Raw genomic sequence first — 26703 nt, 5'->3', positions numbered from 1 at the left:
GAAGAGGAAATACACCCAAAGAGATGAAATGACTGATAACACAGCTAGTTAGTAGTGGAGATGAAATTGGAACCTAATTCCGTAACTTCCAAGTACTTTACTCTTTCTGGATCAGACTCATCTGAATCCCACATTCTTATTTGTCTTTCCCTACAGAATTTCAATATGCCTCAATTAAGCAACAGACCTCAATCTGTGCCAGAAAAAACGTATGAATATTTTGGCAAGAAAGAAATCTTATCCTCCCAAGAATTTGATTATTATCTCTGTCTCTGTTGCATCACTTTTCTCTCTGTTCTATCTGTTCCACAACTGCAGGCCTTATCTTCACTTGTCTTCTATATTCCTGATTCTCCCTACATTCTGACTAAGGTTTTTCTTATTCTTAGTCCATATGTGGATGCTGACTGAGTCTAGCCTATATGATGCTTTCCTCTGGCCTGTTTGACTCTAAACACCTGCTTATCACCCTACTATGTACCTCCCTAGTACTGATCACCTAACCTGAAACCATAGCAGCTCAGGGTCTACAACCTGGACTGAAAAACAATTGAAAAATGTACAGACTCAAAAACTGGATTCATGGCTCATGTTGAAAACATAGAGGTCACATATTCTTAACTAATCGAAAGTATTTGATAGGCTTTCATTAATAATGTATCAGTGAGGCTAAATCCACAAAAGTCTTGCAGCCTGAGCCAACTATTATTATAGAAATCTTTTACTTATTGAAAATCTCATACTCTTTGAAATGTACCTAAGGGCAGTTGCACCTTAGTTATTACATAGCAAGGTTATTCAATACATAAATGACAGTTATGAACATGTTTTATTTTTATCCATTATCTTTGATTTCTCTGTACTTCCAGTAAGTTATTTTTAAAAAACCTTAAAAGACTCAAATATTGGACAGTCTACATTTAAACATTCTTGATTTTATTAGCATCTATAAAACCATATTTTGGCTGCAGTCTCTGCTTTTTAAATTTTAAAATTCAGTACAAAAATTTTGCATTGGTGAAGGAAAGAATTGAATAATTGAAGACTCTGGTCCTGAATCGTTAACTAGAATTGGTAGTTTACTTCTCTGGAACAGGGCTACAAAGGGTTCATATCAAAGGTTTTTTTTAAACATTGTCAGTTTATTGTTACAAATAAACTTAAACTTTCTGAAGTAAAAATAGAGTTTTAGCATGAAGAAAATTTTGATATGGTTATAAAAATGTAACAAAAAAGGTTTAATACTTCCTAAAGATTTATTCCATGGATATTTTGTAGAAAGCAGTTTATTTTACATACTGCTTATATTTATACTACATAAATTATGTATATATGTATATATATACATATTTTATATAACCATATTATATATTTATTTCGTGGATATATTTGTATATACTTGTGTGTATACTGCTTTCTACAAAATTTGTGTTGAATAAATATATAACATACATATATATTCACATATTTGTCTATTATGCATGCGTCTACAGATTTTTAGAACAAAGAATAATTTTACAGGTAATTTAATCCAACTTTAATATTTTATAAATGATGAAACTGAGCTTCAAAATGATTTACTCCAAAGGCCGATGTCGGAGGTAAACTCAGGTTGGCAGCTTTCCAGTGGACCATGCTACAAGGAATACTTGAATAGTACTATACAGGGAGTGAGTAAAAGTTAGGTGTTGATCAGGCCTCTGATACTTATTAGATGTGTAACTGGTCAAAGGAAGAAGCCATATTTAGCTGAGACTAAGAAGCTAATATTAAGAAGGAAAGAAATACACATTTATTGAGTTTCTACTACATGGTAGATACTGTGCTATGTACTTTGCAAATATTATCTCATTTGATTAGCACAACAACCCTGGGAGATAGCTACTAAGGAAATCAAGGCAGAGAGTGTAAGGTGATTTGGCCAGGGTGAAACAGTGTAAAGGTAATCACACTGGCATACCCAAGATGGCTGCTAGCACAGGTTCTTAGATCAGCTTAACTAGGAAAGATAGCTGTTGAAGGGGTCAATAATCTTTTTAAATTACGTTCACTAATTCAAGGGAAAAGTCAGTACACTGAACTTCAGAGAAAATACAAACAGAATATATAAGCAGAGAAATAAAGACCAACAGACAGGGCTCTGCTACCTGAATCAAAGCAATATTACTATACGCTTTCCATATGTCCCTGGATTGAGAGCTTTTATATCTCAGCAGTCAGGGAGGTTTGAACATAAGACCACTCAGAGTCTTGACCAGGGAATCACAAGGTTCTTCTCATAAGACAGTCCCCAAAGCAAAATCTCACCTCGGAGTATATATACACATCTCAGAACCAAAAGGTATCACAACCCTTGTTACTCAGTGCCTAATTAGAAATTAGCAGAAAGTGTGAAAACCTTCTTTCAAGCAAGTCTCCAAAAACAAACTGCCCTTGATGGACTCCACATGAAGCTTATTAATGAACAGGGAAGATCTTAAATCCCATTAATGTTACAAACAGCTAAAAAGTGTCTGAAGCTGAATTTGAACTCTGATTTTACTAATTGCATGCCCAGTGATCTATTTAGTATCTTACATTGAAATCTTCATTACCCCTCAGTGAAATCACATACCTTTCATTTATGAATAAAACATATATTCAGGTAAAAATAAAAATAATTTCCTCATAATCTGGTTATGGTTCTTTGGGAGCAGGTGGTGGGATGACAGGAAAAGAAAGCCAAAAATATAGGCTACAAAACAAGTCAAAACCTTCCAAACAGTTTGTCACTGCAGATATTTGCGATTGTTATGGTCATCATTTCAGAGTTTTCTTGGTTTGAGCAGAGTGTTTAGTTGGCATATTGTTCAACAGAGGACAATACATAGTACAGTATCTTAAATTATCTACATACACTTGTATAAACAAGATACAATTTATATAGAATATTATCAGTCAAATTCTGCCATTTCCTTCTATTTTCATTATCTAGAGACTTAATCTATGCAGTCTTATAATGATTTTTATAGATATAAGAAAAGAGAAACAAGAATCAGATATGCCAATTCATGATCATATGATGATTTGAATGAGCAAATCAAATGACTCATTATAGTGAGCATGACGTTCATATTTACACATAAACCACAGAGTGAAACCAAACTCTGCTAGTCCTAGCTCCAATATTTCTTTCTTTCCCTTGCATTATTAAAATTAAAAGTAGAAAGTGAAAAATCCATTGAACCAATTCACATTGGAAATAAAGTGATTTATTTTCTAAAATAATTGAACTGGATTTAAATCCAAACATTAAGATTGCCTCCCAAGAAACTATGAAGTCAATTCATGTTTTATTTAGTTTGAGTTATTTTTAAAGACAATCAAAGCCTGGCATGTTAGGAGGTTACCCTATTGTTTTCTGGGTCCTGAGATAACATTAATTAAATTCCTGTTTCAGTGAACTAAATCACATACTTGCCAATGACCCAAAAGGGTTGTTATATTTAACATCAAAATAGCAATATTATTCCTCACTTTTACCTCTTATTAAACTATCATCATTGACATAGTATGTATAAAAATGTTTGTAGCCTTTACTTTGGAGTGAAGAAGACCTATATTTAAATCCTTTCTCTTACACATTTTGCCTATAAAATCATGGGCATGATACTTAAACTCTCAATGCCCTAGTAACTGGATAAGACTATAGATCAATAATTATATTGCTAAGTTTAAAAGAAATAAAATTCAACTAGAAGTCAGAAGATGGATCCTGTTAATGTTCCCACTGATGATTCAATCTGCAATTTTAAGGTGGCTTCCTTTCTTGCTTTAAATATAGATATTCCTTCTTAATGACAAATCTGCATTGGTAGATATGCTTCCTATACTAGGAGTTTCTGCATGGAAGAAATCACATGTTCAGATAAAATATTGTACTTAATACAACTTCGTGAGAAGCTTATTAGGAAAACATATAAAACCTTCAAGAGTTTGAAAGATTAAAAAAAGTGGTTGTAAAGTACAAAATGTAATTGACATTCTCCTTTCATCGAGAAAGAAAGAGAAACAAAGAGTATTGATTTTACTAAATGTACCTAATCTAAAGGAGTATAATGTAAAACTATTCATTAGAATCAGACTTTGTGGGAAGTTCCCTGTTGAATTGGTCATGAATGTCTGGTGGCTATTTCTTAATTTTCCCACATTAAGGAATTTAGAATTAAAAGGATTTTCTTTCCATAATCTATTGTCCAGACAACTCAAGGACATGGAAAATAATCGTATATTTGGCACATAATTTGTCTTTTTGAAATGAGATTTTCAAAGGCATTTGTTCTTGAATTGCTAAACTTGATATGACTCTATTGTATGCTGAGTGCTTATTTAGATTCCCACAGTGCTATTGGAAATCATGTTTCTAGAAATATTTATGACTTCCTTTCAGCAATGTGCTGAATTAAGATATGTCCCTCAATCAAGCAAATCAATTGTAAGTTTGGAAAATAGCTTGTAAGATAATAAAAGACTTAAAAACTAGTAATTTAGTTTTGTACTAGATATATGACAGTTACTGACACTATAAATAAATAGTACTTAATCCAATCTTGTTTTTCATCCATGAAATTTGATTTAACTGAGTTCTGGCAAAGATGTTAATCTTCTTTTTTTAATGTAAGTATCAAGATAATGCAACCCATCTATCAATGCTGTCTATTGTTGAGAATTTGAAATATAGCTTCTGGGAGCTTGATTTGGGATAAAAAATGATATTATTCATTCTTTTTGGGGAAAGTACAGTAAGGATCAGATTTTATGTTCATGAAGACTGGTCTAATCGTTCAAACAATTGGCAACTATGATTTTAAATGACATTCCTTTAGAAAATAGAAACATTTAATGTGTTTAGTAGGTACTAAAGCAAGTTTAACACATGCTTAAAAACTAATCATCTTCAACCAATTTGCACATTATTTTTATTTTTCTCCTGTGACTGATTAATTCTTCACCAGGGTCAGAAAAAACAAATATGAATGCTAGAAGACTAATACATTTGTCAAAGATTCTATACCCCGATGCTAGTGACTGAAATTTGGGATAATTTTAATTATTTAATTGCTAATGCAGTCTAATAAAAATGACATACTATTGAACTAGAAGTCAGAAGATTTACATTCTATTAATGTCCTCACTGACAATTTTATCTGTAATGTTAACTAATCACTTTATCATTTTGTGACTTGGCTGTCTTTTTATAAACATAGGTATACCTTTTATAATAAGGTCAATTCCTGAAATCTACAGACTATGTTGAATCAATTCGACATGTCTGAGAAAGCAATAATGTAGTATGTTAAAACTATTTTTGCCCTGTATCTAGGATAGAAAAGATTCAACTAGGCCTCCTGCCCCTACTGTAGACATAAACGCTATCCACTTAGATCTGTTCCTGCCTAATTCTATGGTTTCAGAAATTTCAGACTCACAAAGCCATTCTGGAAGCCAGGGCTCAGGTTGACAGTAATGATTACTGGTGAATGATGAGAAGCTGTTTGGTCTGCCAAGCTTGATAATGACAATCCTATAAGAAATGTCAAATGATCACTTTGATCATTAAGTACCCCCTTTGCACAATGGATATTGGTCAGTTGAAATTACATTGAGGCCACATTACTATTTAACCTTCATATAAGCAATTCTTACCTATTTATTTTCATTCCTGAATTTTTCCTTATAACATAGGGATAACTGTCAGAAAATAATAGTCACTTTATTGTTGAGGGATATGAGTTTATCCACTCTAGACTAATTGTGTCACAAAGCTTATCAGTTGTGAACATCATTGTCTTTAGGGAATATTGAAGCAATTCTTTTATTTCTTTAAAGAAAGGGAATAATGATGTCTACCTCACCTAGAGATTTCAAATAAGCATGCCTTTCATTCAAGGCTGTTTCTGGCTCTAATTCTCAGCTCATGTGTCTCATATCATTATAACCTTCTAGATTAGTGAGTTCATATTTTAGGAAGAGGGTGATGTTGAGACTGTTCCCAAATTCCCTCTTCATCTGGGGAGCATATCTCATGGATGTCTCCTGTACCTTGGACAAAAACTAGTATATAATAGTTCACTGTGTTCTATGGCCATTTATTTACCTTAGAAACTTGAAGGTGACTTATTTATCCTATTTGATTAAAAAGGACAAGAACTAAAAAAAATCAAGTTTTTGTAACTTCATATGCTATTTTGCTATTTCTGCCCCACACACAATTCCACTTTCATAGAAAAAAACTTAGTGACTACCAATAATTCCGTAAAAGCACTGAAATCATCAATCAGACATTTAAATCACACCCATTTCGAATAGAACTTCTATGTATTTTGATGTAACTTCCCAATACCAAAATGAGGGAAAGCTAGTATTTTATTCTGTGTTACTTTTCATCTCTAAGAGAAAAAAAAACACTTTTGGCTGATCAAATTAATCTAAATAAATCATATGTTTGATATTTAAGCGTGTTTGCATATATATATGTATATATAACATATATATACATATATATATATTTAAGTTTAGATTTACCCTTTCTTCAAGCTTCTTTTATCTTTCAATACACACAACAGAAATGGGAATAACAACTCCTAGCTATACTGCACTTTGAGATCTACAAACTGATATTGTGTGACAGTAAGCACCCCAACAGTCACGGGGAAGTCTACTAACACAGGTTCTTTGATCTGCTTTTATAAAAGGAAAGGTAACTTTTGAGGGATAAAAAATCTCTTTTAATCAAGCACATATTTCATTCACTTAGTTCAGGAAATCAACAGACAAAGCTTCCAAACTATCTGACATAAGCAAATCAACAGACAGGTCCAACTGTCTGACCATAGTTGCCAGAGAGGGAAGCACCAACATCTGGGTTTTCTAAGCCAGGGGGGTTCTTTAGCAGTTTACCAGAGTCTCATCTGACACACAAATCTTCTTCCTCACCCTCAGAATATTTTTACCTTTTTTACAGACAGAGGACATCCCAACAGTTTGAGAACCAGTGCCTCATTAATGAAAGATGAGGACCTTTCTAGAAATTTTCCCTAATCAAATTCTCCTCAATGGGCAGACCCATTGATGATGGGGAAGATCTTTAATTACATTAAGAATACAAATACACATACTGTTTCTAGTTAAAGAAACTCTTGTTTTGGTACTTTACTCCTAGGACAGACTCTTGTTTGATAAAGGTAAGATCCAACCAGAGGCATTTGATTATATATACTAAAACAAAAACATCAAAAAATCCCTCTTTGCTTGCCATCACGTTCCACCCTTCCAGGGTCTTTGACCTTACAATCTAAATAGTCATGGAACCTGAAACAAATAGAGGTATTCTTTTTTTTATACTAAAACAAAAACAGTAAATGATCTCACTTTGCCATTACATATTATAACTGTTTTAGAAATATACTACAAATAATGATGCTGCTGTTTTATGGAAGAGTAAACTGAAATTCAGAGGACAACACAAGTTTTTATGGCACCCCTATACAGATGAAACAATTTAGCTTCAAAAATTTCAGTGTCTTGCCCAGAGTCAAAGTCTGAAGTAGGATTCAAAGCAAGCTTCCAATGCCTAATACCACATTTATTCCCCAACTCCACATTGCTTTACTACATTCAGAAGGTTTGTCTTCCTCTGGAGATACTGGCCCAATGATACTGAAAATTGGACCCTGAGTACCAAAATTGCTTCTGCCTAGCACTAGTAAGACATATTGAATAGTAATAAGGTCATACCTATATGTTGTCAATTAGCACATAAATTGTGAATAAGTGCTTAATGAATGATTGACAGTTTGAAGAAGTGATAAATCTACCTCCACAGATCTCTCCAGACCCTCCACTTACACATCTACCACCAAGCTAAGAACATCATTACCTCTTATTTCCTCATTTATGATGGCCTCTTAATTAGTTTCTCAGCTTCCTGTCTTCTTCCTTTCCTTTTTCATCCACCATAAAATCAGCTGCTAAATTAATATTCCCTTTTAGAAAAGTCTTATCACATGGACACAACTTTGCTCAAAAAATTCCAATGGATTTACATTGCCTGTAGGATGAAGTACAAAATCCTTGGCCTGCCATCTAAGGCCTTCTTTGGTTTCATTTGATCCTGGCTTTCCAGACTTGCCACATTCATTCTATTAACTATAAAACATTCAACATTCTCGTCATACTAGATTATTGTGGGTTTTTTATGTTGCTTTCTCATATCTTGATTCTATATATTATATCAAGTTATCTACTAGGCCTAGAATGTACATTGTAGAAAGCATTCTTTGTCTTAGTTTACCACTGCTGTTATATATTTTTAATTTGTACTGCAAAAAGCAATCACTCCCCACTGCTTCTTTTTTCAATGTTTGTTCCTTTGTTTATTAGTTTTCAATATTCACTTTTATAAGGTTTTGACTTCTACATCTTTTCTCCCTCCCTCCCACCCTAAGATAGCAAGCAATCTGATGCAGGAAACACATGTACAATCATATTAAAAGTATTTCCACCTTAGTCATGTTGGAAAAAAGAATCAGAAGAAAGGAGAAAAACCACAAGAAAGAAAAAAGTGAAATAGTATGTTTTGATCTGTATTCAGAATACAAAGTTCTTTCTCTAGATGTAGATAGGAATTTACATCATGAGTCTTTTGTAATTGTTTTAGATCATTGTATTGCTGAAAATATCGAAGTCTATCAAAGTCGATCAACTGCAAAATGTAACTGTTACTATGTAAAGTATTCTGTCTATCCTGCTCATTTCACTTAGCATCAGTCCATGTAAGACTTTCCAGGATTTTCTGATATCTGCATGTTCATCATTTCTTACAGCAAAATAGTATTACATTACATTCATAAACCACAACTTATTCAGCTATTCATCAACTGATGGGCATCCCTCAGTTTCAGTTCTTTGCCACCACAAAAAGAGCTGCTATAAATATTTTGTACGTGTGGGATCCATTCTATTTTTTATGATCTCTTTGGGATACAGACTTAGTAATGGTATTGTTGGATAAACAGGTACACACAGTATGGTTGTCTTTTGGGGATAGTACCAAATTGCTCTGCAGATCCTCCAACATTTATCATTTTCTTTTTCTGCCATATTACCCAATCTGAGAGGTGTGAGGTGGTACTTCAGAGTTTTTTAATTTTTATTTATCTAATCAATAGTGATTTAGAGCATTTTTCCATATGACTGTAAATAGCTTTGATTTCTTTATCTAAAAATTTGCCTGTTCGTATGTTTTGACCATTTATCAAGAGGGGAATGATTCACATTCATATAAATTTGACTTAATTCTCTCTATATTTTAGAAATGAAGCATTTATCAGGAACTCTGACAGTAAAAAATGTTTTTTAGCTTTCGGCTTTACCTCTACTGTTGGTTGCATTGACTTTTGGCAAAAGCTTTTGAATTTTATGTAAACAAAACTATCACTTTGCATTTAATAATGTTCTCTATCTCTTATTTTGTCATAGACTCCTCCCTTTTCCAAAGATCTGACAGGTAAACTATTCCTTGTTCTCCTAATTTGCTTATGGTTTCACTATTTATGTCTAAATCATGTACCCATTTCAGCCTTATATTGGTATGTGGTATAAGATTTTGGTCTATGCTTAGTTTCCGCATATTATTTTCCAGTTTTTTCCAACAGTTCTTGTCAAATAGTGAGTTCACATCCTAGAACCTGGGAAATTTGGGTCTATCAAATAGGAAATTACTATGGTCATTTACTACTGTGTCTTCTGCAGAAAACCTGTTCCAATGATCTACCACCTTATTTCTTCACCAATGACAAACAGTTTTGATGATTGTTGTTTTATAATATGTTTTTTTTTAGATCAGGCATAGTTAGGCCACCTCCATTTGGATTTATTTTCATTAATTCCCTAGATATTTTTGACCTTTTGTCCTTCTAGATGAATTTTGCTATTTTTTCTAGCTCTATAAAATCTTTTTGGTAGTTTGGTAGGGCACTGAATGAGTAAATTTGTTTAAGTACGATTGTCATTTTTTTAAATAAGCTTGGCCTACTGAGTAATTGATAGTATTTGAATTGTTTTGATCTGATTTTATTTCTGTGAAGTCTTTTGTAATTGTATTCATGTAATTCCTGGGTTTGCTTTAGCAGGGAGACTGCCAAATATTTTATATTGTCTACAATTTTTTAAATAGAATTTTTCTTTCTATCTCTTACTACTGGGCTTTCTAAGAAACAAAAAGTAACATAACAAAGTAGCTTAAAAAACATAACATAAAGTAATGTGGATAAAGAAATATCCATAATTCAACTGGGTTTAACTTTGCTAAAATTGTTAATTATTTCAATAGTTTTTTAGTTGATTCTCTACAGTTCTCTAAATATATCATCATACCATCTTCAAAGAGTGATAGCTTTGATTCCTCATTGCACACTCTAATTCTTTCCATTTGTTTTTATTCTCTTAATGCTAAAGCTAACATTCCTACTACAATACTGAATAAAAGTGGTGATAATGGATATCCTTGTTTCACCCTTGAAATTATTGGGAAAGCTTCTAGCTTATCCCCTTTAAATATTATCTTTGGCGGTGGTTTTAGACAGGTGCTGCTTACCATTTTAAAGAAAATTTCAATTATTCCTATGCTCATTGGTGTTTTTAATATGAGTGGGTTCTGTCTTTTGTCAAAAACCTTTTCTACATCTGTTGAAATAATCATTAAATTTCTATTAGTTTTGTTATTTATGTTGTCAATTATGCTGATGGTTTTCCTAATACTGAACTAGCCCTTCATTCCTGGTATAAATTCCACCTGGGCATACTGTATTATCCTGCTGATAAATCACTGTAATCTCTTTGCTAATATTTAATTTAATTTTTTTAAATCCATATTAGAGAAATTGGTCTATAATGACCTTTCTACGTTTTGGTTCTTCCCAGTTTAATTGTTTAATTTAATTCCCACCATAATTGTGTCAGAAGAGAATTTGATAGGCCTCCTTCATCTGTTTTTCCAAAGAGTTTACAAAGTATTGGAATCAATTTTTCTTTAAATAATTGATAGAATTCACTTGTAATATCTTCTGGCCTTGGAAATTTTTTCTAATTAAGTTCACTCATGGTTTGTTCAATATCTTTTTTTTTTCTAAAATAGGAATATTTAAGTATTAATTTTACTCTTCTGTTAATATGGGCAATTTATATTTCTATAAATGTTCATCCATTTCACTAAGATTGTCATATTAATTGGCATAGTTAGGTAAAATAGCTCCTAGTTATTGTATTAATTTGCCTAACCCATGGTTTTCTTCAGTTAGCTTTTGTATCTCTTTTTCCATTTCACCAATTCTACTTTTTAAGGAGTTGGGTTTTTCATTGTTTCACTAATTTTATATCTGTTTAGTTTTTTTATGTTTATTTAATTTTAGTTTTCAACATTTATTTCCACAAATTTTGAGTTCCAAGTTTTCTCAACATCTCTCCCCACCCCCTATCCCATAATGCCTTGCATTCTGAATACCCCATCCCTCAATGTGCCTTCTTTTCTATTACACCCTCACCTTCCCTTATCCCCGTCTTCTCTCTTTTCTTGTAGGGAAAGATAGATTTCTATACCCCCTTACCTGTATTTCTTATTTCCCAGTTGTATGCAAAAACAATTCTCATCATTTGATGCTAAAATTTTGAGTTCCAACTTTTCTCCCTTCCTCCCTCCTCACTCATCCCCACTGAGAAGGCACACAATTCAATATAGGCTGTATATGTATAGTTTTGCAAAAGACTTCCACAGTAGTCACATTGTGTAAGACAAACTATATTTCTCTCCATCCTACCCTATCTCCCATTTGTTCTACTCTCTCTTTTGACCTTGTCCCTCCCCATAAGTGTTTGCTTCTCATTAATCTCTCTTCTCATTTGCCCTCCCTCCTATCATCCCCCAACCTCACTTGTCCTCTTCTCCCCTACTTTCCTATACTGTAAGGTGGATATTCAAATTAAATTGAGTGAGCATGTTATTCCCTCCTTAAGCCAGATGTGAAGAACGTAAGCTTCACTCTTTCCCTCTCACCTCCTCCCTTTTCTCTTCCATTGAAAAAGCTTTTTCTTGCCTCTTTTATGAGAGATAATTTGCCCCATTCCATTTCTCCCTTTCTCCTCCCAGTATATTCCTCTCTTAGCCCTTAATTTTACTTTTTTAGATATATTCCATTCTTATTCAACTCACCCTGTGCTTTCTGTCTGTACATATATGTGTGTACATGTGTGTGTGTGAATAAAATCTTTCCAACTACCCAAATACCGAGAAAAGTTTCAAGAGTTACAAATATTATCTTTCCATGTAGAAATGTAAACAATTCAACTTTAGAAAGTCCCTGATGGTTTCTCTTTCCTGTGTACTTTGTCATGCTTCTCTTGATTCTTGTGTTTGAAATTCAAATTTTCTATTCAGTTCTGATCTTTTCATCAAGAATACTTGAAAGCCTTCTATTTCATTGAATGACAATTTTTCCCTTGAAGTATATTCAGTTTTGCTGGGTAGGTGATTCCTGGTTTTAATCCTAGTTCCTTTGACTTCTGGAATATCATGTTTCATGCCCTTCAATCCCTTAATGTAGAAGCTTCTAAATTTTGTGTTATCCTGATTTTGTTTCCACAATACTCAAATTGTTTCTTTCTAGCTGCTTTCAATATTTTCTCCTTGACTTGGAAACCCTAGAATTTGGCTACAATATTCCAAGGAGTTTCTGTTTTTAAATCTCTTTGTGGAGGTGATCAGTGGATTCTTTGAATATTTATTTTGCCCTTTGGTTCTAGAATATCAGGGCAGTTTTCCTTGATAATTTCATGAAAGATGATGTCTTGGTTCCTTTTCTGATCATGACTTTCAGGTAGTCCCATAATTTTTTAAATTGTCTCTCCTGGATCTGTTTTCCAGGTCAGTTGTTTTCCCAATGAGATATTTCTTCATTGTTTTCATTCTTTTGGTTTTGTTTTTGTAATTTTTTGGTTTCTCATAAAGATATTAGCTTTCATCTTCCATTCTAATTTTTAAAGAATTGTTTTTTTCAGTGAGATCTTGAACCTCCTTTTCCATTTGACTAATTCTGCTTTTTAAAGCACTCTTCTCCTCATTGGCTATTTGGACCTCTTTTGCCAATTGAGTGTGTCTATTTTTAAAGGTGTTATTTCTTCAGCATTTTTTGGGTCTCCTTTAGCAAGCTGTTGACTCATTCCCAATTTTCTTCCATCTCTCTCATTTCTCTTCCCAATTTTTCCTTCACCTCTCTTACTTGATTTTAAAAATCCTTTTTGAGCTCTTCCATGGCCTGAGACTATTGCGTATATATTTGGGAGGTTTTGGAGGCAGAGGCTTTCATTTCCTCTGGTGGCATGCTTTGTTCTTCCTCATCAGAAAGGATGGAAGAAAATACCTGTTCATCAATAAAGTAACCTTGTATAGTCTTATTTCTCCCCCTTTTGGGGGCATTTTCGCAGCCAGTTACTTGACTTTTGAGTCCTTTGTCAAAAGGGTGGTATACTGTGGGGAACTGTAAGTTCTTAGTTTCTCCAAGGTGGCACAATCAAGGAAGAGGAATTTACTCCTCTCCTGGCCTATGCACTTATATGGGAGCAAACAAAATCTTTTCTGCCCAGAATCTGTGAGCAGAATTCCCTCTCCATAACTGCCTCCAGCTCCACCATGCCAACACTCCTCCTCACCCCAAGGCTGGCCTCAGGGCTGAGATTCAGATCAGTTGCTCAATTTCCCCAGGGGCTTTAAGTGGAGGGCTCCAAAAATGGATTCTGCTGCTGCAGTGGCTGCTGCTGGCAGTTCAGACTGTGTTCCCTTTGCCTAGGTGAAGGAGCTTTCTCACTGACCTTTTAAAATTTCTTTGGCGTTTATGTGTTGAGCAATCTGGGAACTGCTGCTGGTTGCTTCGGTTGCTTCCTGAAGCCCGTTCTGGATCTTACTCCTGCCACACCATGCAACTCATGCTGGAATGTGTTCCGCTTTGCACCCAGTGCGATAGACTTTTCCTGTTGGCCTTCCAGGCTGTCTTGGGCTGAATATCTCTTTCACTCTGTCGTTTTGTGGCTTCTGCTGCTCTAGAATTTGTTTGGAGTCATTTTTACAGGTGTTTTATGGGCTGTGTGGGGGAGCTTCTACAGGTCCGTCTTTCTACTCAGCCATCTTGGCTCTGTCCCCTGGACTACCAATTGTATTTTTTAAGGAACTGTTTTCTTCAGTCAATTTTTGTCCTTCCTTTTTAGGATGTTGACTATCTTTTACATATCTTGCATTTCTTCTCCCAATTTTTCTTCTATCTCTTTTATTTGAATTTTAAAATCCCTTTTGGGCTCTTGCAAGAAGACTTTTTGGGCTTGAGACCAATCTTATTCCCCTTTGAGGTTTCTTATGTAGGTATATTATCAATGTTGTCCTCTTCTGAGTTTGTGTTTTGGTCTTCCTTGTCACAGTAGTAGCTCTTTATGTTCAAAGTTGTCTTTTGCTTCTTGTTCATGAGGTCTTGGGTACAGATCTGTGCTACAGCTAAGAGCCTCTTGCTGACTTGCCCAGATACATCTGTGATGGGGTGTGCTCCTCTTTTACCCAAGTGAGACAAACCTTTCCTGAAGTCTTTATAAGTTCTCTTCAGCTGGAAAATTGCTTTATTCTGTCTTTTTGTAGCTTCTGTCACTTCTGAGTCTGTTTAGGGTCTTTATTTAGTGTTGTTTCTCAGGGAAAAGGGGGAGAGCTCAGACAACTTCTTGACATCTCTCGACTATCTTGGTTCTGTCTCCCTTCTTTCTTTTTATAGCACTTTACATATGCCTTTTTCACATTGTACCTTGTATCATAATTATGTGTGTAGTAGTTATACCACCACCCCTCACTCAATTCTCCTATGCACAAAAATATTCTCACCCAATTAAATTAATTCCTGAAGGACAGAGACATTTTTTTTTGCTTTTTCCAATACTCTGTTGCAGAGAAGTGCCATGAATTAGATACAGTAAGTGTTTAATAGATGTTTATTGAATTAATTTGAACTTGATAATCACAGCTTCAGTGGAGATAATATTGAATTTAGAAGCTATAATTCATGTTCACACATTTGAACTAAAAGAATTAATTGTATGGACTTTTAAAATAGTTTAATATAGCCTACTGAAGACTTCAGATGTTAGAAATAGTTATATTGCCTAAGCTATAATTGAAAACACTGAAGTGATAAGATGCTCTTTAAGATGGTGCAATAGATATAAGGATTTCTATCTAAGCTAGATAGCTTGGAATTTGGGGAAACCTGAATTCGAGTCCTAGTTCTTCTACAAAAGCTTATGTGACCCTAAGCAAATCACTTAATTTCTCCATGCTCACAGGACATTCTTTAAGTCTACAAATTCTCGAGAAATAGTATTCTGATGACCTCACAGTTCTAGGACAAAATACAAAACAGACTTCTAGGCACTTCATGCCATTTTTGCTCCCAGAGTTCCAAAATATCTTGAGCATTAACATTATACCTTATATAAACCCTCCTTTGTTTTCTAAATTATAGATGTGAGTGATATGGGCTATTGTATTACTGGAAAAAAGGAAAGAAAGAAACACAGAACAAAGTAAACTATTAGACTCTTTAAATAATCAATAAATGAACAAGAGTAGAAGGAACACATTTTGTTTGAAGATTACTTTTTCATAACATATTGGGCAAAAATAGAAACATAATCTAGGATCATGTGTGAAACAAGCTAAATACACAACTTGACCTCAGCATGTAGGGAGATATGATGTCAGCAGCTTTGCTGACCAAAGATGCATGGGGAAAAGTAATGAGATGCTATAAAGTCATAGGATTATGGTGTTACAGCTTTCTTTTTGTTTTTTGTCAAATGCAATTGTCATATAGTCCAGCCATAATTATTGCAATTTTATGGTCTATGAATGAGTAGAAGCTTTTTTTCTTTGACTTCTTTTTTAACTTCAATTTCTACTCATCTGTCATTTGCCCTAGAATTAATTATCTGAGGTAGGATTTTATAATACTAGGAAGAAATGTGTTGTGTATACTGTTATCTCTCCAATGTTTAAATTGAGAAATTCTCCCCAGATATAATTTCATTACAAACTTTCTCAGATTTAATGTTATACTCTCTTCTTCCTCAGCTATAATTTAAGAACATTTTCTAGGCAAATCACTATACAAGAGAAGTAAAAACATTAATTTCCTACTGAAAGCAAAAACTCCAGATTAAGTATTTGGAATAAAATATGAAACTAATATTATTAATCAATTTCGCATCTGCTGAATTATATGCTAGCTCATTGTTGCCTGATTTTAATTTAATTATCAGAAACACTAGTAAAGTTTGAGATAAGTCAACTGGGAGCATGTCATTTTTAAAAGTTGTTAATGAATTAACACATTAAAAACTCCTTTAATTCTTCTTCAACTAAATTAATTAAATACTACAGGTTGTTCACTGAAATATTAATGTGAGTAATATGAATAAATGTACTTGGATTAAATGTTTGATATTTTAATTGTTCATGTATTTTAGGAACATTCATCACCCATATTAAATCATTAAGATCACTTTTTCATTACAACTAATATTTGTGAATATAAAAAATTGGCATTTTGTATATATTTCCATAAAAATTAGAATTATGAAGTAATAATGAAAGGGTAATACCATGTTACCTTAAAAACATAAAGTATTATCTAATACGTATATGTGAATGCTCTCAAAGGAATTATCATTAGAGAAGTCATGATTTATAATGTAAAATATTTACATTAAATGTATTTATTCACCAAGGTCTAATAGTTTTATGTTTCATGTCCAAATAAGTAATTCATTGATGAACTGATGAATATTTATTTAATTCAATTTGCCTGATGTCTTCCCAGTTCTTAAATATCATGGGATTTAGAAGTTGAAGGATTCAGAGAAATTATTCTGCTCAACTTCCTCATTTTATAGGTGAAGAAAATGATGCCCAGGAATAAAAAATTACTTGGTCAGTGTTACACAGATAGTGAATAGAAGGACCAGGATTTAAGTCAATATCCTCTGTCTCTGAATTCTGGACTCTTTCTACCTTAAAACACATCTGTCCGATTTACTCTCTACTGTAAAGAAGTAGAAGAAGAAAAAGAAGACACAGAAAAATTAACTATATTTCATAATTCTCTTTTACAATATTTCTTTCAAACCTATTTGTAAAAAATCATTATTTAATAGAATCCCCAAGATGTGAATAAGCTAACGTTATTTAGTCTCTAGAGGAATTACGTAATGTAACAACTTATATTCATGAAATAAGAAGAGGAATGTTGATCAAACTAGCTAGTTTTCTCCATCCTTAAAATACAAACAACAAAAACGTTTCCCTCCATCCCACTGTGTTTACTCACTATCAATCTGTGTCTCTCCTCCTTTGTTTATCTGTATCCCTATATATCATTCTCACCACATGTCTAATGAGTTCCTAAATCCTATGTTTTGTTTTTTTTTCTCCATAGCATTATTCACATAATTCACCTCTGCTCTAGTCAAACAGACATCAAACTTGGTCAGGCTCTGATCAGCTCTCACTTTAACTATCAATACAGTAACCTAATTGGTCGATCTGCTTCAAATTTCACAGTACTGCAATACATCCTTCATACAATTGCCAAAATTATTTTTTGGTCTCATCACATCATCTCCTACTCAGAAAGAACAATGACTACTTACTGTCTTCAAAATAAAATATAAAATCCTCTTTTTTTGGAATAATCTGGTCCCCTCCTGCCTTATCAAGTTTCTCATATTCTACTGGTTTCTATGCACTCTACCATCCAGTCACAATGGCCTACTTGTTTTCCTCATATACTTCATTCCATTTCCCCCTCTTAGTGTCTTTTCTGTTGCTCTTTCTCCTGCCTGGATTGCTCTTGCTTCCAATCTTTGGTCCTAAGCATCCCTTAATATTAAGTTTGGTTATCATCGCCTCAAAAATATGTAATTATGAAAATGTTTAGCATGGTGTCAGGCACATAGTAGGCACTGAACAAATCTTCCACACTTTCTTCCAGGAGGTCTTCTGTGTATTTTTAATGTATGTATACATATATAAGGAAATATAGATCACTGAGGAGAGAGAAAGACAGAGACAGGACAGAGACACACAGAGACATACACAGAGACAGAGAATGTGTGTGTATGTGTGTGTGTAAAGAGAGAATACATAATGAAAGTGCATAGGTACACGTAATTTATGTGTACACACACATACACATTATAATACAAACATATACGTGTGTATTTCCCAGATTTGGAAAGTAATCATCTTGAAGTTAGATTCTTTTTTGTTTTGTTTTTTTCCTTTTCTCTTCACTTAACCCATTGTCTAGCACACAGTGTTTCACAAATGTTGATTCACTTCAATATTTTTTCTCAGTTCCTTCTCTTAAATTTTGAGATATAAACATAGCTTCATACAGTTAGCAAACACTTTTAACATGTTTTATAATAGTGAGATCATTTGACTTTATAAAAGAGAAAATTTACTTATTTGACCCTTATGTTCATTTCTTTATAATATAATATATAATCTCTTGCAAGCTGATGGATTTCCTTCAAATTAGTTGAAAATCAGTTTGTACTAGGAAAAGAACAAGATTTTTTTTTCCTCCAGTTTCATACTCTTCTCTTGTCCTAGGTCACTTTGACTTAATTGAAGATGAGAAAATAAATTGAAATTGCTTTAGAATTTTGTATTAAATCTCTATATGGTGAGATGTCTACTTCCTAGCTATTTTCATTGTTTTCTATTCTTTTGGCAGAAAAAAGTAAAAAAAAAATTAAAAATATGGTGTGAATCAGTTTCAAAAAGATCATGATATCATAATTCTAAAACTTCAAGATCTCAGAGACTATCTAGCATAATCCACTCATTTTTCAGATAAGAGAACTCAAGAACAAGTAAGTTGTGACTTAATCAAAGTCACATAAATAGTATGTAGCAATGATGAAACATGAACCCAGCTCCTCTGACTCTATAGCTATTGTTCTTTCCACTGAATTGAGATAATAGTATACATGGGAAAAAAAGTTTCAAAATATCCTGAATTCCAATATATATATATATATATATATATATATATATATATATATATATATATGAGAAATAGGTCTTTTTAACTTAGAGAAGAGGAAACTCAGGTGGAATTTCATAGCTATCTTCAAATATTTGAGGGGCTATTATGTGAAAGAAGGATTAGAGGTTTCCACCTTGTCCCAGAGGGAAGAAACAGAGGTGCAGTAGGCTAGATATCAAGAAAAAAACTTCTAATATTTAGCTTCTCAAAAAAAGAAATAGGGTGGTGGAGCCAAGATGGCAAATAGAAGCAGAGACATCCTAGAAGTCTCCCTGTAAGCCAAATCAAATACCTGTAAAAATGCTAGAGATGTAAAACCTGCAGAATAACTGTGTGAAGCAAATCTCCAGCCCAAGACAGCCTGAAAAGTTGACAGGAAGTATCTATCATCCTGAACTGGGAGCAGAGTGTAGTCCAGCATCAGCTATGCTGGCACAGATGGGACCTGAACAGGCCTCAGAGGGACTAAATATCTCTCACCTGTGCCAGCTTCTAGACTTCTCAACCCCAAAACACCTATGACAATTTGGAAGGTCAGTGGGAAAAAACCCTGATCTACCTGTGTGAGAGAGTAGAGTGGTCAGGTCCCAGCCCAAGAGCAATGCAGGGGGTACGGAAGCACAAATCAGCAGGGGCGGTGGCTGTTTCTTGAATTCTAGGCTCACAGATTCTGGGAGGATCAATCAACTGATAATAAACCCCTCCACTCCCACTGTAAGCAGAAAACTACCTTGAAAAAGACCTCAAAAGTCAAGTAAATGACTGAGGAAATGAGCAAAAACCAGAAAAAGAATAGGAATATAGAATCTTACTTTGGTGACAAGAAAGACCAAAATATACAAACAGAAGAAGACAACAAAATCAAAGCTCATATATCCAAAGCCTCCAAGAAAAATATGAATTGGTCTCAGGCTATGGAAGAGCTCAAAAAGGATTTGGAAGATCAAGTAAGAGAAGTAGAGGAAAAAATTGGAAGAGAAATAAGAATGATGTAAGAAAATCATGAAAACTAGGTCAACTACTTGTGAAAGAGGACTCCTAAAAATGCTGAAGAAAATAACACCTTAAAAATTGACTATTCAAAATGACAAAAGGGATCCAAAAAACCAATGAGAAAAAGAGTGTCTTAAAAAGCAGAATTGGCCAGATAGAAAAAGAGGTCCAAAAGCTCACTGAAGAAAACTATTCCTTAAAGATTAGAATGGAGAAGATGGAAGCTAATGACTTTATTAAAAATCAAGAAATTATAAAACAAAACCAAAGGAATGGAAAAAGTAACAAAAAAATGTGACATATCTCATTGCAAAAAGCAGTTGACCTGGAAAATAGATAAGGAGATGCCAAGCCTAGAGGCCTGTATTGGGCTACCCGAGTCTTTCTTACCTCACCTCCCGAGGTCTTCGGCTGGCCACGCCGGATGCACATATGAGAGAAAGGACATTCCAGAGTCAAACAGGGGTTGAGCTTTATTACAGGGTTTCGGTTACAAGTGCAGGGGCTCTTCTTTCTTAGGACGAAGAGGGGGAGATTTCCTAAGAAGGCTAAGCTTAAGGGAATGGAAGTAGAAGTACAAGCGGGGGAGAGAGGGGGAGGGGAGAGGGGAAAGAAAAGAAGCGGAGCCCTACTTTTCTCTTTGGCTCCACACGTGCTAAGAGCTTTCTGGCTTCCTCAATCCTACTTAATCTTCAGCCACACAGTTTGCATCTCAATACCATGCTGTTAGGTAACTAGGTGTGCTCCAATCCGGGACGACCTCGAGGGCAGGGAGACTCCACCCATCAGGTATCTCCGGGGGAGAGGCGGAAATACCCGAGCTAGCCGAGCTAGCTCGGTCTGACCTTCTCGAACCCCCGCTGTTCATGGAGGGCCTCGTAAGACTCTAAGATTTAGAAGTCCCACTTTTACCTGCCCGAGACTGTCCACACGGAATTGAGCTTCCAGTCCCAACATATCCCCTTCTTTGTTATGCGCGGAGCGCACCTGGCTCTAGAGCAAACAGTGGCTGGAGGCTGAGTGGATTAGGAAGGCCTTTAGCATATGAGTACCTTACAACAAGACTTCATTCACACAGAAATCTGCAGCTAGCACAACTGACAAAGGGAGGCATCAAATAAAACAAAGATGAAACTAAATGGCTGAGTTACAACAGAGGAAGTGCAATCAACTAAAATCCCAAAGCATATTTTAAGAGAAGCAGCTGGTGTAGGCGCCTTACACGTCACCACTCCCTTAATCTTGCAAATGGATCTATACAGGTGGAAAATTGGTCACCTCCTCCCCACCCAAGTGTCCTGGGTTTGTGATATCAAAGTCCTCATTCAGCTGGCGAAAAAAGGATGCCTAGATGGGAAGCTGTCAGCAGCAGTGTCTGCGGTTGTGATGAGGGCTGCTTCCTCTCTGGGCAGCAAGGTTAAAGCTGTCAGCAGCAGGCTCAGGTGGTGTATGATCCTTCTCCGGGGTCTCTGGGCTCTCCGGGGTCTCCGCCTCCTGCGTCTCCGTCGTCTCCGACCTCGGTTCCCACCTACGGATCCTTCTAATGGGAATCCACGCATCACCTTTTCCTGTGGAGACACAAACATACCCTGGACCCCATATTAGTATCTTATACGGACCTTTCCATTTCCCTGAGGCCATATCCTTTACCATGGCCCATGTGTCTTTATATCCAGCCTGGGTATTACTTTCCTTGCGGGGTTGTCTTGGAAAAGTCACAAAATGTCTCATAGCTGGAGTAGTATGTGAGTTTCTTGAGATATGCAAAAAATTGTGTGTATACACAGCTGTATCAAGCTCTGATTGTGTTAGGCGACCTTTTCCCCTTCTTTGTTTAGCGAGGATCGCCTTCAAGGTGAGATTGGCCCTTTCCACTATGGCCTGGCCTTGTGGATTGTAGGGGATTCCTGTAACATGTCGAATCCCTAGATCGCGGAGGAAGTGTGTAAGGGTTTGAGAAGTATAGGCAGGGCCGTTATCTGTCTTTATTTCTAAGGGTAAGCCTGAAACAGAAAAACAGTGCCAAAGATGTTGAATTACTTTAGCACTTGATTCACCTGGCTGTAAAGTCACCATAAGGAATCCGGACCATGTGTCAACTGTCACATGTATGCACTGGCCCTTAAGATGGGTGACATCCATTTGCCAAATTTCATTGGGTGCCAAGCCACGAGGATTGACACCCTGGTCTAGAGATGGGTGGAATGGGATACATTGGAGACAGCTCTTAACAATTTTTCTGGCCTGTTCCTGAGTTATCCCATATAATTTGCAGAGGGCTTCTGTGGCTAGGTGGAACCTATCATGAGCCTTTTGGGCCCTTTCTTGTGGTTCCACAGTGTGCCCTACCAGGTATAGTGAATTGTCTGCTATTTGATTTCCTTCAAAAATTGGTCCTGTGCCATTTGTATGTGAGCGCACATGTAAAACATAAAAAGGGTGTGTTCTGTTATTAATGGTGGTCAATAGCCGCTCACACTGTGAAAAAATATTGGACCGATAATCTACAATAGAGTCCTCAATCCGTGAAATTAATAAAGATGCATACTGACTATCAGTGATAATATTAATGGGTATGTCACTATATATTTGGAGAGCTTGGATTATAGCTTCCAATTCGTTCTGTTGAGTAGAGGTGTAGGGTGTGTTAACTATATATATCTCTTGGGAGGCCGAATTATAAATAGATGCCTTGTGATGTTTCGTGGCATCTGTAAAAATGTTAGGCCCTTCTACTGGGTTTGGTGAGTACCTTTTCACTGGTGCTGGGGCCCACTGTAATAATTCTTTGAATAGAAAAGTCGAATTTGGTTTCATCTGGGCCCAGTGGAGTATAGTGGCCCAAGAAACATGATTCTGAGCTAACTCTTCTACATCCTTAGTGGTGAGTGTAGCATAAAGAATTGGCTGTTTTTGGTATATGTGGGTGGCTCTTCTTACTGCCTCTAGTGCTAACCGTCCTAGAAATTCCCACTTGTTTAGTAAACTGCTTCCTGTTTTACTTAAATATACCCACTCTAGGGGCTTCTCTTTTTGATGTATGACGGCATAGGGAGGTGTGGTGGAGATAATAGATACCTCCAGATCTCCTCCTGGATCCCACCGAAATGTGGTGGACTCTAAAAATTGTTTTTTTATTGCCTCTATGGCCTTGGCTGCTTCAGGAGTCAATGTTCGTGGGGAATTTAAAGCAGAGTCTCCTGTCAATAGTGAATATAAAGGTTGCATGAGAGGTAAAGGTATAGGCACCTTTGATCTTATCCATTGGATAGCTCCTACTAGTTTCTGAGCATCATTGAGTGTTTGGATCTTTATATCCCATTTTGGGGGTTCCGGCCGAATGATGGTGCCCTGTATCTGATATCCCAAATATTTGTAATTGGGTCCTCTCTGTATCTTTTCAGGAGCAATAACTAATCCTAGTCCTAAAAGGTTCCTTTCTACTGCTTGGAAACACTTCTCCAGTTCCTTGAGCTGAGGTGCAGCTATAAGGATGTCATCCATATAATGGATGATTTTGCATTGGTATTGCTGTCTGGGGCTTTCTAAGGCTTGATTAACATACCACTGGCAGATGGTGGGGCTGCAACTCATACCTTGGGGCAATACCTTCCACTGATACCTCTTTGCAGGTCCTTCGTTATTGGGGTGAGGTATTGTAAAAGCAAACCGAGGACAATCTACTTTGTTTAAAGGAATGGAAAAAAAACAATCCTGAATATCAATGATTATAAGTGACCAACCCTCCGGGATGGCATTAGGAGAAGGGAGACCTGGTTGCAGGGCTCCCATAGGCATGAGAGACTGATTTACCTTCCTTAGATCTGTAAGGAACCTGAATTTCCCGGATTTTTTCTTTATAACAAACACAGGAGCATTCCAGGGTGACTTTGATGGTTCTATATTTCCTTTTTCTAATTGCTCCTTAACCAATAGTTGTAGTGCCTGGAGTTTTTCTGGGGTCAGGGACCATTGCTCCACCCAAATCGGGGTGTCTGACTTCCAATTCAAGGGTGGGGACTCCAGTGCAACTGCAATGGCCCTTACTAAAAATTTGATAGCTTCATCCCGAGGCGGCTCATAATGTCCCTGCCCCAGATGTTAAAACTAAGTCCTGGAATCACCAACGGCCATACGGTCCCTTGGCGATCCTCTGCCTCCCACTTTACTGGGTGCATTGTCTCTAAGGTATTTTGGCACCCTCCTATTCCCCACACTGGTCTCTGGCTTTCTTTAAGCTTCCAGTGCCGGGGTACTGAGCGACCGCTAAGGCAGGTCCTATCCGCTCCAGTATCAAGGAGGCCAGTCATGGGAATTCCATTAAGCCAGATCGTACACTCAGGTCTATTCTGTCCTATTTCCTTTAGTAACTGGATTTGAACTGAGTGCTTTAAAGGAAGGGCAATAGCTATGGGAAGCTGATTGTCTATATGAGCTGGCTCGGCTACCACATTGGAGCATGGAAGTGCTGTGGTGCCGGTGGGATAAACTCCTGTATATATAACTACGGGTGCATGAGAGGGGTTCTGTAATATGAGGGATTCCTCCTGTATGGGGTCTCTCAGGGGAATCATGGCAAACTGATGAGCTGCAAGCTGGCACTTCTCTAAGCTGTAAAGGTGTTGCTTTCCTTCCTCTGGCCCCATAATCTCCTGTATTCTCCCTCCAAGGGGCCATCCCGATTCTCTGCCAAAGGGTACACTTTCGGGGCCCTCGAGGGGCCCCTCACCCCGTTTCCCGACTTCCTACATTGTTTAGCTAAGTGACCTGGCTTTCCACATGAAAAACAAGGGTCCTGGCCCCTCCCTGTACTTATTTCTTTCCTACACTCTTTCTTAAGGTGTCCCGGTTTTCCGCAGTTAAAACATTTTTTCTCCAAAGAGATATTACTTAAGGCGGCAGCCAGGTACTTCCCTTGCACCTGTGCCAAGTAGACCTGACTTCCTACCCTTTCACATCTCTGTATCATCTCTTCAACAGATGCATTCTTTGGCAGTCCCAGCATTGCCTTTTTGCAGTCATGATTACAATTCTGCCGCAGCAATGTCCTCAACACTATCTCTGTCCCTTGGTTTTCCTCTCCCATATCTCGACCTACTGCCTCCTGCAGCCTGGCCACAAAATTAGTAAATGGCTCATTGTTTCCTTGCGTAATCCTAGTCATGGGAAACTCTCTCTCTTTCTTAGAGGCTATAACCTTCCAGGCGGCAATAGCCATTCCGGCAATCAAAACATAATCGGAGGCTGAGTACTGTAATTGATTTCCTGTAGCCTCAAACTGCCCTGTTCCTGTAAATTGCTGATAAGCCTGGGGGGCCTGAGCCCCTAGCCCACCGGTAGTGCTCTTTACCCTCTGAGAAAATTCTGATACCCAAATCACATTCTGCCCAGGGGTAAGGCAGGCTCTAGCTAAGCTCTTCCAGTCATTAGGAGTCAGAACGAACTGACCGCTGAGAGTTTCAAGCATGGCTATAACAAAGGGTGAATTAGGGCCATGCTTGGTACAAGCCTCTTTAAGAGTCGCCACTCTCTTCCACTCTATGGGTATGTGGCTCCTCCGAACCCCACCGGGGACACTGGGGTCCGCTATTTCTAACACAGGAAATGTCCCTACATCTTCTCCATTCTCTATAGCCTTTCTTATTCCTTTTTCCAAACTGGACTGTGGCCCTGAACTGTCTGACCAATGGAGCAGGTTATAAGGAGGCGCGGAGGGAAGGCACGGCGTATTCTCCCCTGCCTCGCCTTTCCCATCCTCTAGATGGAGCTCCGAATCTATTTTTTCTTTATGCTCCTTAACTTTCCGCTTAACTTTCTGCTTGCCTGGGTCCTCCCCTCCCCTCTCTCCGCTTCCACTCTTATTCCAATCCCGCCCTGGCCTCTCCGGCCCTTCCAGCAGGCTTTTAATTACACCGAATATCAGGAAATCTAAATCCTCCAGCTCCCCAGGGTATTGTTGCTCGTAAGCAGTCATTTGCTCTCCGACCGCTCCCCATTTTTCTCTTGATATTCCTGCCTGCTTGAGCCAAGGAGAAACTTTCCAAATCCTTTCACAAAATTCTCGGAGGTCATCTAACTCTATTGTGACCCCCGCCTTCCTGCATTCCCTGTGAAGTGTCTCAGCCCAGACCTCCTGTTCCTCTGGCTTTATTACTGGCAATAGATTCCCCATCTCCGCCCTTTTCCCAGGGGTTTGGGAAGCTTCTCTCCCCTTTCTCTCCTTCCGAATCTAGGATTCGGGACTCGCTTCTTTCACAGCCCCTTCCGGGTGTACCCCAAAAGCACCCAGGATTATCTACGCTCCCAATCCCTGTTGGGACGCCAACTGCCAAGCCTAGAGGCCTGTATTGGGCTACCCGAGTCTTTCTTACCTCACCTCCCGAGGTCTTCGGCTGGCCACGCCGGATGCACATATGAGAGAAAGGACATTCCAGAGTCAAACAGGGGTTGAGCTTTATTACAGGGTTTCGGTTACAAGTGCAGGGGCTCTTCTTTCTTAGGACGAAGAGGGGGAGATTTCCTAAGAAGGCTA

The 26703-nt window shown here is 36.8% G+C and overlaps 1 protein-coding gene across 1 annotated transcript in view; it reads left to right on the top strand.

The window, feature by feature from the left end:
- DOK6 (docking protein 6) overlaps nt 1-26703 on the top strand; it is a 663764-nt gene that overhangs the window by 61221 nt on the left and 575840 nt on the right. The gene's annotated exons all lie outside the window — the stretch shown is intronic.

This window comes from Notamacropus eugenii, chromosome 4 (assembly GCF_028372415.1).
Source record: "Notamacropus eugenii isolate mMacEug1 chromosome 4, mMacEug1.pri_v2, whole genome shotgun sequence".
NCBI lineage: Eukaryota > Metazoa > Chordata > Mammalia > Diprotodontia > Macropodidae > Notamacropus > Notamacropus eugenii.
Note: the sequence above shows the minus strand (reverse complement) of the source record. Positions and strands in the feature narration are given on the sequence as shown.